At 51.1% G+C, this 9762-nt stretch overlaps 1 pseudogene; it reads right to left on the reverse strand.

Annotated features, from left to right (window-relative positions):
• LOC109370527 overlaps positions 1–627 on the reverse strand; it is a 1174-nt pseudogene extending 547 nt beyond the window's left edge.
• Between the last annotated feature and the right edge of the window lie 9135 nt (positions 628–9762).

Consider the following 9762-nt stretch of genomic DNA (forward strand, 5'->3'; position numbering starts at 1 on the left):
CCCGCCCTCCGGCCCCGGGCCCCGCCGCCCTCAGGCCGCCCCCGGCCGACGCACCCTTGATAACGTTGCTGTAGATGGTGGCCCGGAACTCCTCGCGGGCCGCCCGGTCCCAGTCCTGCCCGTGGATGATCCGCATCTGCTTGAGGAAGGTGGACTTGCCGCTCTCGCCCGCTCCCAGCAGCAGGATCTTGACGAGGCGCTTCACGTAGGTTTTCTCGCGGTTGAGGCACTTATCGATCTCCTTAGACTTGCGCTGCTGTTCGGCCTCGCCACTGGTCAGCAGGCAGCCGGGGAAGCAGCCCGACAGCACGGAGCGCGACGGCAGGAAGTCCGCCATCTTAGCTTGCACTGCCAGCGAGGGGAGCGGCCGCCCGGCCCGGCCCGCACCAGCCCGCTCTCTGCCCGCGCATGCGCATCCACACCCTCGGCGTAGGACGTGCCCTCGCGCCTCGCACGCGCGTTCACGTGATCGCCGGCGTCATGTGACGGTTCCAGAGCACACAGCGGTGTCACGTGGTAGTGAGTCGCGCCCGCTCTGGGCGGGAGTCCCGCGCGGCAGCGGCTCCTGACAGGAAATGGCGGGAGGGCGGCGGCGGGTTTCGTTGGTGTGGACGAAGTGACTCTGAGGGAAAACGAGGCCTGGGCTGGCCGGGTTGGGCAACAGCACCTTTACCATCGGCCTGGCTCGGTTCTGAGAAGCTGGCCGGGGGAGGTCAGCCCTCGGTCAGAAGAGCAGGATGGAGCTTTGCCAGCTCAGCGGTTTTTGTTCTCCGTACGAAAAGCAAACGGTTTTGTGAAAACGCTCAGAACAGTTTGGCACGCATTTCCTCTTCGGTGCCCTGAGAGCTTTCCAGTAGTACTGCGCCGTGGCACAAACTAAGCAAACCACAAAGCACAACGCCTCACAGTGATAAAAAGCAAGCAGGATGTTTATTTACCAACAGTAAATGAGTAAATCCAGCGTTCTGATGTGTTTTGTACTGAAGTTTTCCTGAAAGTTGGCTGCTCTTTGTGGGGTGGGCAGAGCAAGTGATTCCTCTTGGATTTAAGTTCTAATGGTTCTTATCAGTGAGGTGGAACTAAAGGAAAATGAACGTTTATTGCATCCCACTGATGGAGACAGTTAAAGCTGAGGGCAAAGCATAGAGACCATACAGGTCGTCTTCTTTTTGGAAGCGAGTTAATGCCCACTAGGGAAGCATAACAAAAAGAGATGTAATTAGCCATAGAAACAAGCTAAAAGTCAAAGCTGTGCAGCAAAGATAGCTGTGCAGAAAAGATAGCTGACAGTCGAAGTTGTGCATGGATATCGTAATGAGTCTTTGCCTTCCAGGCCAGCAAAGAAATGCACCTAAAACCCGTGCTGCAACAACAATGAGGGAAAGAATGAAGAAAGAAGCTATTTACTGATGTCTCCCCGTGGTAATATCACCTTCTTCATCCAGAATATCCCTCACAAGAGGTATTTGCTGCTTCAGGACAGAGAAGTGTCTCCTAGGGCTACCTGCACTCTGTTTCAAGGCTACTTCCATCTCCTGTTGGCTCTCCCTGGCAGTCTTAGTTTTGCCCTTTTTCTTCCTCATTTTCCTCCTTTCACTTCACTTTCCCCCATCCGCTTGCCTACCCGGTTACTTTGCTCAAGCCCCTCCCTCCACTGCCCCTGTAGCTCTCACTCTCTTATCAGCTGCTTCCTGCTGCCCCTCCCTGTACAGGTCCCTGTCTCAAATTTGTCACCCAATTTTCCGATACTTGTATTTCCGGCTATTCAAGTCACCAAGTGCAGGGTCATCCTTGGCATCCTCTCCTCTTCTCTCCTCACCCCCAACAGCTGCCAAGCTTTCCAAAGCTGCTTAGGTGTGCCATTCCCCTCCCTTGGCAAAGCCGCATGGCTCTCAGCATGCTGCAGCGAGAGGAGGGTATTCCTGCCCCAATGATGATGGATTTACCTCAGTACTGCCTCAGCTGTGAGTCCAGCTGTGTTCTCTCTCCCCAGCAGCAGCCTGGTTTCATCTCTGAGGCATGGTGCATAGAGTATTTCTCTGTTTCCCTTTTTTCCTTCTTCTTTGCCACTCCCTGGAAAGTTCAGCAGTGATGGGAGACAAGTGCTTGCTGTCTGTTCCTGCTCACCACTGCTTTTTGGCAATTAAGGATCCCTCTTGTTTTCAGTGCTTGTGCTCTACCAGCTGGGACAGTGGACTCCGGAAATAGTGCTTCCACTGTTGCCTTACTGGGAGACCTGAGATTAAGTCATGTCTCTATCTGTGCCAAGTTTACACTATTTTCTGATAAACTACTTTGAAATCTTCCTGGAAGGAACTGCGTACTGAAATTCAGCCTGAGCCTGACACTCAGTGCCATTCATTTACGTTGATTCATTGATTCATTTACCTACCCCTTCCTTCCCCTCACCGCTGTCCCCAGTTTCCTCAGATAGAAACGTAGTTACCACACGTCTTTTGTGTTGCATGATTCAACTTCTGATGTGTGAAGAAGGGGCAACCACTTAGGAAATGTGATCTTTAAAAAAGGGGGGATTCCACTTGCAGTGCTTTCTGCAACAGAAAGTAACAAGAATTGTTGACTTCACTGTGAAAGTGTCTGGTGAGAACAAACATTACTGAAAGGGACTTCACAAGGACATCAGTACTTAACAGGGGGAGCTGGAAATAAGCAGGAAGACAGGGATTGTGCATGGCTTCTGCTGGCACTCTTCTGCTCTGCCCTGTTGCACAACCTTTTTTGACTGACAGATTCACCTATAAGTCTGCCAAATTGTATCAGGGATGGAAAAAGTCTGTTTGCTCTCCACAGGTGAGGATTTTGTCATTGGAAGCCCAGGACTGTCTGCCCTTTGTGAACTTGTATAATCTGATTTAAGTGCTTCGTGCTTCACATGGCAAAGCTGCCATAACACATTAGCTGCTGGTGTAATTCACCTGGGCAGCAGGTGAAATCTCTGATCTCTCTTTGGTGGTTTGCGTCATTTCTAAATAGTATCACTGTTGAGCTTATGTTTGACGTTTTTATAACAATGACATGAAACAGATTTATAATACACAGAGAAATGCTCTTACGTTTTATTTTAGCTTCTCAGAGAAGACTAGAAACTGAAAAAAATCCAAACCTGAGCTATGAGGGGGCTTATCTAGGGTGGAACAGCAGGGTTTAAAATTACCAAGAGTGTTGGAGCTCAGCAAGGTTAGAGCTCACACCACAGCTTGAGCACTTTCAAAGCTATTTCTCCTGGCTCTCCTGCAAGGAAATTTTGTTTTTCTGAATTCATTTGTAGACCACATTTTCAAGTGTCTCTCCAAAATGAGACACCTATATGGCTCAGTGGGACGTTTAAAGTGAGCATTGTGGGGTGAAATGCCCATTTTTGCTCCTCTAACTGTGTGAGGCATTTGTGGTTGGTGGTGTCTGATCCTGTTTTTAGGCCAGTGTCTGCACCTCCAGTGTCATCTGGAGAACTTCTGGATTCTTCCACAACACAGTAGGGGCAATGCTAACAGCCATTCAGAGAAACCTTTTGCAATTTACTGTGATTTTTTCCAGTTTGCTTACAAAGCCAAGACACTGAACTACATCTTTTTCAGGGCCTTCTTCCCTGATATCACGTCCAAAAGTTACTTACATTATCTGTCTTTCTCAGAAATGGAATCACTTCTCTTACTTCACACCTTCAAAATGCTTGCATGTTTTACTGTTATTTCCCTTTCCTCATCTCACCCCACTTTTAATTCCCTCTCTCCTGCTGTTTGCCTACAGAACAGTTTGTGCTACTACAGTTTGTCACCTTGGCAGTATCAGAGGGCCACCAGGATCTGAGCTTGTTTTGAAAAACCAAACAGCAATGCAACGCTGGAACTACAAGACACTGCAAATGCATGAAGAACTTCTTCTTCTGGCAGTCAGCTGATGCCTTGAAGCATGAGGTGGATATAATAACTTTGGTATTAGCGGAATGACAGGTTACTCATTGTCAGTATGCTAGCTAGGAGCACAAAGCAGAAAATGGTGGAAAAGCCTTTGGAAAGTAAGAAGTGTCTGCGATTCAGCGGCTGCTGTGACTCACAGGGGGATTTCACATGGGAATGACTGAAAGCAGACACAGAAGAAAGGCCTTCCAAAGCTCTGGCTTGTTCAGATAGTATGAAAGAGCAGAGATAAAGATAAAACCCTTCCCTGAGGGCAGCAGAGCAACTGGGAAAGCAGCCCGTGCCCTCAGGGTGTTATATGAATGGAAAAGAACTTGGCTCTGTATTCAGAGCCAACGTGCTTTCCTCCAGCACATGAGCCACAGATTGCAATGTCAGAGCAGTAGCACTCACTGTGCTGGGGAAGGCAGTGCCTCAAGAAGCAGCAAAGCACATGCATGGGATGTGTGGATGCTGCAATGCATGACTTCAAAACAGCTGTAATGCGTGTGAATGTGCGGGGTATAAATGTGCCTGTATGATCTCTGTGCGTGTCTGTGGGATGTGTGAGAACACCGGCCATGCTGGGCGGGTGAGTAAGGACCATCTCTCCTCCTGGCTGTGTTGTCTGGCCGAACCTTGGCAGCAGGAGGAAATTCCACCACTCTCTGAAGAAATCAGAGACACGAAGCTCTTGGTTTTTAGTGCTGCCAGTCAGGTTTCTGTTCCCCCACCCACTGGCATGAGGCAGCTCTGTCGTGAGGAAGCGCGCTGTAATCCTGTGGTGTTCCTCTGGTCACCGTTAGTCATCATTTCCCCACATGACAAATCCGTTGAGTTCCCAAAACCGCCCTGCTGGCTGGCAGGGGAGCAGCGTTGCAGTTACAGGTGCAGCTGCCCCAGTGCTGCCCGCCTCTCGCGTTGCTCCATCACACTAACCCAGCTGCACGCTGGGAGCGTTTTGGGAAGACTCCTCTCCCCAGGCAAGAGCAGTGTTGGAGGGACTCTGCCAGCTGCCCTCCCAAACACCAGCGGCACGCTGTACGAGGACAGCTTCCTATGTGCGCTATCACCCACCCGCAGGCCCCGCTTTCTCAGCCCCGCCCGGCTCTCACTGGCGCCCCGAGGCGGGAGCCTTGCCGCCCCGCGCCTGCATGTAAATGAGCGTGGAACGGCGGGTGCTGATTGGCTGCGGCGCACAGTGGCGGCGCCACCCTCGGCGAGGACGGGAGCCGGTGGTGGGGGGCTGCAGCCAGGTGAGCTGCTGGAATCGCCGCTCTGCCCGTTCGCTCGCCGCGCTTTCGCATCGGCAGCACCATGACCGTCGCGCGGCTGGACCAGGGGCAGCGCTACCGCCCGCGGATGGCCTTCCTGAAAAAGGTGAGGGCTGAGGAGCTCCGGGTGACAGGCAGCGCCGCTCTGGGCGTCAGCACCAGGGGCTCAGATCGCACCCTGGCTGATGGCGCTCCGGGTAGGAGACCCCGTGTCCATATCAGCCGTCCGAGCATCCTGCTGGGAGCTGCTCCCCAGAGCCCCCCGGCAGTGTGCTGCCCGCCGGGAACAGCCTCGTCCCCAGGGCTGTGCCGTGTGGCCACGTGGAGCCCCCGGCACCGGGGCTTCGGCTGGTGGCTGAGGAGCAGCGTGTGCAGGAGTCACGGGGGGAAAAGAAAGCTGTAATTCGAAAGTTATTTATATTATTATTATTATTAGCTTAGCTGAATCACTCGGGCGGTTTTCTTCCCTCTCTTGTCTTTTCCCCTAAATCTCTACAACCCAGTCGTTCCCTGGGGGAAAACTCCGTGCCGTGGCCGGGGCTGTATCCTCCGCTGCGTTCCCACCCGCTCAGCTGCTATCTGCTTTATGAGCGTATGTCATGGCCAGCTTTTGCTTCCTGCCTCCTTCCACATTGTCAGAGACAAGCGTATTTGTGACCACAAACAGTTGAAAGAGTGGGAAGATGCATGCCTACGCTTTTGGATGTGATGCGTAATGTTGTAAAGTATTCAGTGTTGGGTTTTTTTTTTCTTCCCTGTAGCATTCATTCAAAAGTGTAACTGGGTTTTAGTGCAACCAATATCTGCAGAGATTTTTAAAAGCAGAGTGTTAAGCTAGCTTTTCTTCCACCCACCTCTCCTGCATGTGGCTTATCTTGCTGAGTGGAATTAGCTGAATTTCCAGTGACATGCACAGCCAGCCAGTTGCTATTCGAGTCAGCTCTCCTGCAACGCCTATGACCTGCAGAGACACAAAGGTTCCAGGGATACAAATGAGGAAATCAGGGGCTATTCAGTGCTCAGGTGTGAGCCTGGCAGTGCTTTTCACAAGGAAGGAAGCGGAAATTACACATTTATGTCTTTCAAGTTACACTTGGCAGGGAAACCCTGCGGAGGAGATACATGGGGCCACATTCTGCACTAAGTAATACTTTGTGGGATTTCATGCAGAGGTGTAGAAGAGAGGCTGCATGCTTTGAGAAAACAGCTTCCCACAGCTGTGCTTCAGCTGCTCAGTGGGTGTTAGCAGTCTTTGCAAAGTGCTCTGAGCTCCTCAGGTGGGAAGATCTTTTAAAATACAGCCCTGTTTATGGAGCACGCACAATTCACTCTGCAAGAAGCAGGAGGGTTGAGTAGTTACAGTGCTTTGAGAGTGGCACTGTGAAAGGACACCCCTGGATGGTCCGCGAGCAGGCTTTAGCTCTTCTCTCTGCTTTCCTTCCTCCTCTGCTTTTTCAGTCCTTGGGGAAGCCATGGACAGAGCCTCAGCTGTACACTGCAGCGTGTACATGGTGCTGGTCACATCCCCTGAAATACCGAGTCCTTCATTGTTGTCCGGGAGGGGAGCTGAAGATGCTTGGTACTCATCCAGTGAGCGCTTTGGAGGCTTAGAGCCTCGAGGAGCTAAAATCGTAGAGAGAAGCTTTGTTAATTGCTTAAGTCTGTGCTTAGGCTTTGCCACGGGCTGACACGTCTGCTGTAGCCATGGGTTTGTGCCAGCAGCACGGAATGGTTTCCTGCAGTGCCATGAAGCTGCTGGTCCTGTGCTCTCACAGCTGCAACTTGTCTCCATGTGCTGGTTCTCCAGCTTCTGACTGATCTAGGGAGTAGAAGGGCTTTCTTCAGGAAATTAGGCTGATTGTTACATTTTTTCCTAAACTGCATTAGTAGAAAGAACATGGGCAAGAAAGTCTGTCAGGACAGGAAAAAAGCCTCCAAAATGCATGTTTCAGCTACATGTGCTTCAGCTCAGATATTGTGAATGTTTGGTGGTCTGAACCAGAGCAAGCTCACAGTGTCTGCTACCCCAGCAGTGAGGATCTGGCCTCACAGGGTGGCAGGCAGCAAGGCACACAGCAGCATGGGGCTGTGCTCCCAGCACCTGGTGGGCACTGTGTTTTCCTCTGCTGTGCTACATGAGCTGCATCATGACTCATGCCTCGTAGGCTGGGCTGATGGATGCCGCTTGCCTTTTTCTCTGCCTCTTCCTTATTTAGCTCCTTGATGTCCAGGCAGACAGAGATGGACCGGATCCACAGCATTGTTGGGGCTTCCCAGCCCAGCTCCATCTTGGCTTGAATTCTCCCATCTTATACTATTCAGTTGCTTCTTGTCTGTCCAGATGTTTTTAAAGATGTCTCAGTGCTGGAATTGTGTTGTGGCTGGAAGGGGCTTCTCTGTAGGCTCCTGCTCTCCATTTAAATGAGGTTCAGAACATTGCCAGAGCTGAGCTGTCAGCCTCTTGGCTTCTCTGATGCCGTTTGTTTTGTCCCATGGATGAGTTAGCCTGAGTGCAAAGGCAGGGGCTGTGCTGGCTAAGGGCAGGTGATTCCCTTCCTCCTTCCCTGTGCTCTCCCCTAGGTACAAGAAGTTCATCATCAAAGCATCTCAGAGGGTTAAGGCCCTTCCCATCTAGAAGTGGAAATGCCAGTGCTGTTTGAGTGAAGTGCTGCACGAAGTGTGAAATGCTGTGTGCATCCCTGGTGAGAAGCTGTATGTGCAGCTAGGCAGGGCTGTCTTTTGGTTTGGTTTTGTTTCCTTGTGGGTTTAATTTGGAATGGAGATGGTGCTCCAGTGAGAAAAGATAATGCATAATGGCACAAGAGACAGCTGCAGCTCCTTTTCCCCATTTGTGGATTTACTTCTCTTTGATGTTGGATTGCTTTGCTGTGGTGGGGTGGGAAAATCTTCCTCCTCCTTTGTCTTGGTTAAGGAAAAGCAGGGATTTTTAGCTGGTTAACAAATGACTCATGTCTTTCTTTTTTTTTTTTTTCCCCCTCATCATCTATGAAAGTGCAAAGCAGAACTGTTAATTGCAGACCTAGAAAACTGGTTGAGTTAATCTTTTGAGCCCAGAGTAGCAGTGAAATACTGCACTGCTATCTGGGAAGTCAGAATGGAGAGGGATGATCTTTACTAGGCAGTGAGTGGGACTGTAACTGCGCAAGCATTCCTGATGGAGAAGGCAGCAGATGTTTAACTATAGCACCAGGAGTGGGCACTGCACGAAGCTGGAGCCTGCTGGGAAAATGCGACATCATGAATGGAGACGTCTGCCTGTGCCTGTTGTGAGGGGGCTGAACTCCTCCCTTTGGCGTTTTGCTGTTGTGTGTCAGACCCAGCACACCCTGACCCTGGTTGGTGCCCAGAGGATAAAGCCAGGAGAAACAGGCATGGGAAGTGTTCCCAGGCAGCTCACCAAGCTGCCACCAGCTGCCACCTGTCCCCACTGCTCCTTCCCATGAGAAAGCCTTCACCAGGATCGAGTTGCTCCAGCAGTCAGATTGTCTGCCGGTGTCCCCACAATACAGTGATCCTTTTTCTTATGGTTCATGAATGTAAGAGATTTGCTTGTCACTTAACTGTCCCTCTGACTTGCAGTTAGAAGACAGTTTTCCTGTTGTATTTGTGGCTTTTGGGCTGAAGTCACTTCTGTGCAGAGATTCCTGTTGATCTGATGGGAGACCTCAGTGGGGTTCATAGTTTTCTGTGGCTCTGTGCTAGAGGTGAGCTCGCCCCATAGCCTGGCTCTGTTGCAGTTTTCCTGCTGATATTTACCTCTCTGCACATCTCCACCCATCATCAAAGGCAGGAAGTGGCTTCTAGCTGTACGAAATTAAAGCCAGACAATGCTTCTCTGGCTGAAAGTGTGACAAAATGTGTGAAAGCCCTTAGCAAAGCAAGCAAATGTTCTTGCTGTATTTTAAGCAGCCCTTTTGGCCTCCCGCTGGCTGGCTGGTGCTGAGAGCATCTCCCGCCTCCAGCAACCTGCCATAAAGCAGAGTGTTCCCTTGGGAGGAGAGGAACAGGCAGGCAGAGTATTGATCAGCAAAATGCCTGGTTTGCAGCCAGAGCAGCAGGCACCCCCCAGCAGCAGCTCCTTGACTCCTCTCTCTTCTTTCTTTTTGGTATACGTTATTTTTCCATCGATAAGAGGGAGCCCAAAACAGAATGAATGCGACAACAGTCAGGAGCTCTTTGCTCATTAGTGAAAGAGAACGTGCTGTGCTGGGAGGTGTGGGGGGGCTTCCAGGCCAGTTCCACATTCTTGGCTGCTAAAGTCCTGTCTGGAACCCACTGAGAGGGGAGGGCAGCCCTGAGGTGCTCCTGCCATACAGACTGGGGCAGAGGATGCTGTGCTGTACTGCAGGCAACAAGTGCAGCAGTCCAGTGGTGATGGGCACTACTGTATCTGCATCCCAATATCCCTTGGAGTAAGGAAATACTGAGTCTGGCAGAGAAGGTTGCTGCACTCTGTTGCTGCAGAGGGCAGAGTGCTGGATAAGGGCACTCTTGTGTCCTTTGGCCCCATCTCTGGTGCCACAGCCCAAGGTTCAGTTAAAATATGACAA

This window comes from Meleagris gallopavo, chromosome 20 (assembly GCF_000146605.3).
Source record: "Meleagris gallopavo isolate NT-WF06-2002-E0010 breed Aviagen turkey brand Nicholas breeding stock chromosome 20, Turkey_5.1, whole genome shotgun sequence".
Classification (NCBI taxonomy): domain Eukaryota; kingdom Metazoa; phylum Chordata; class Aves; order Galliformes; family Phasianidae; genus Meleagris; species Meleagris gallopavo.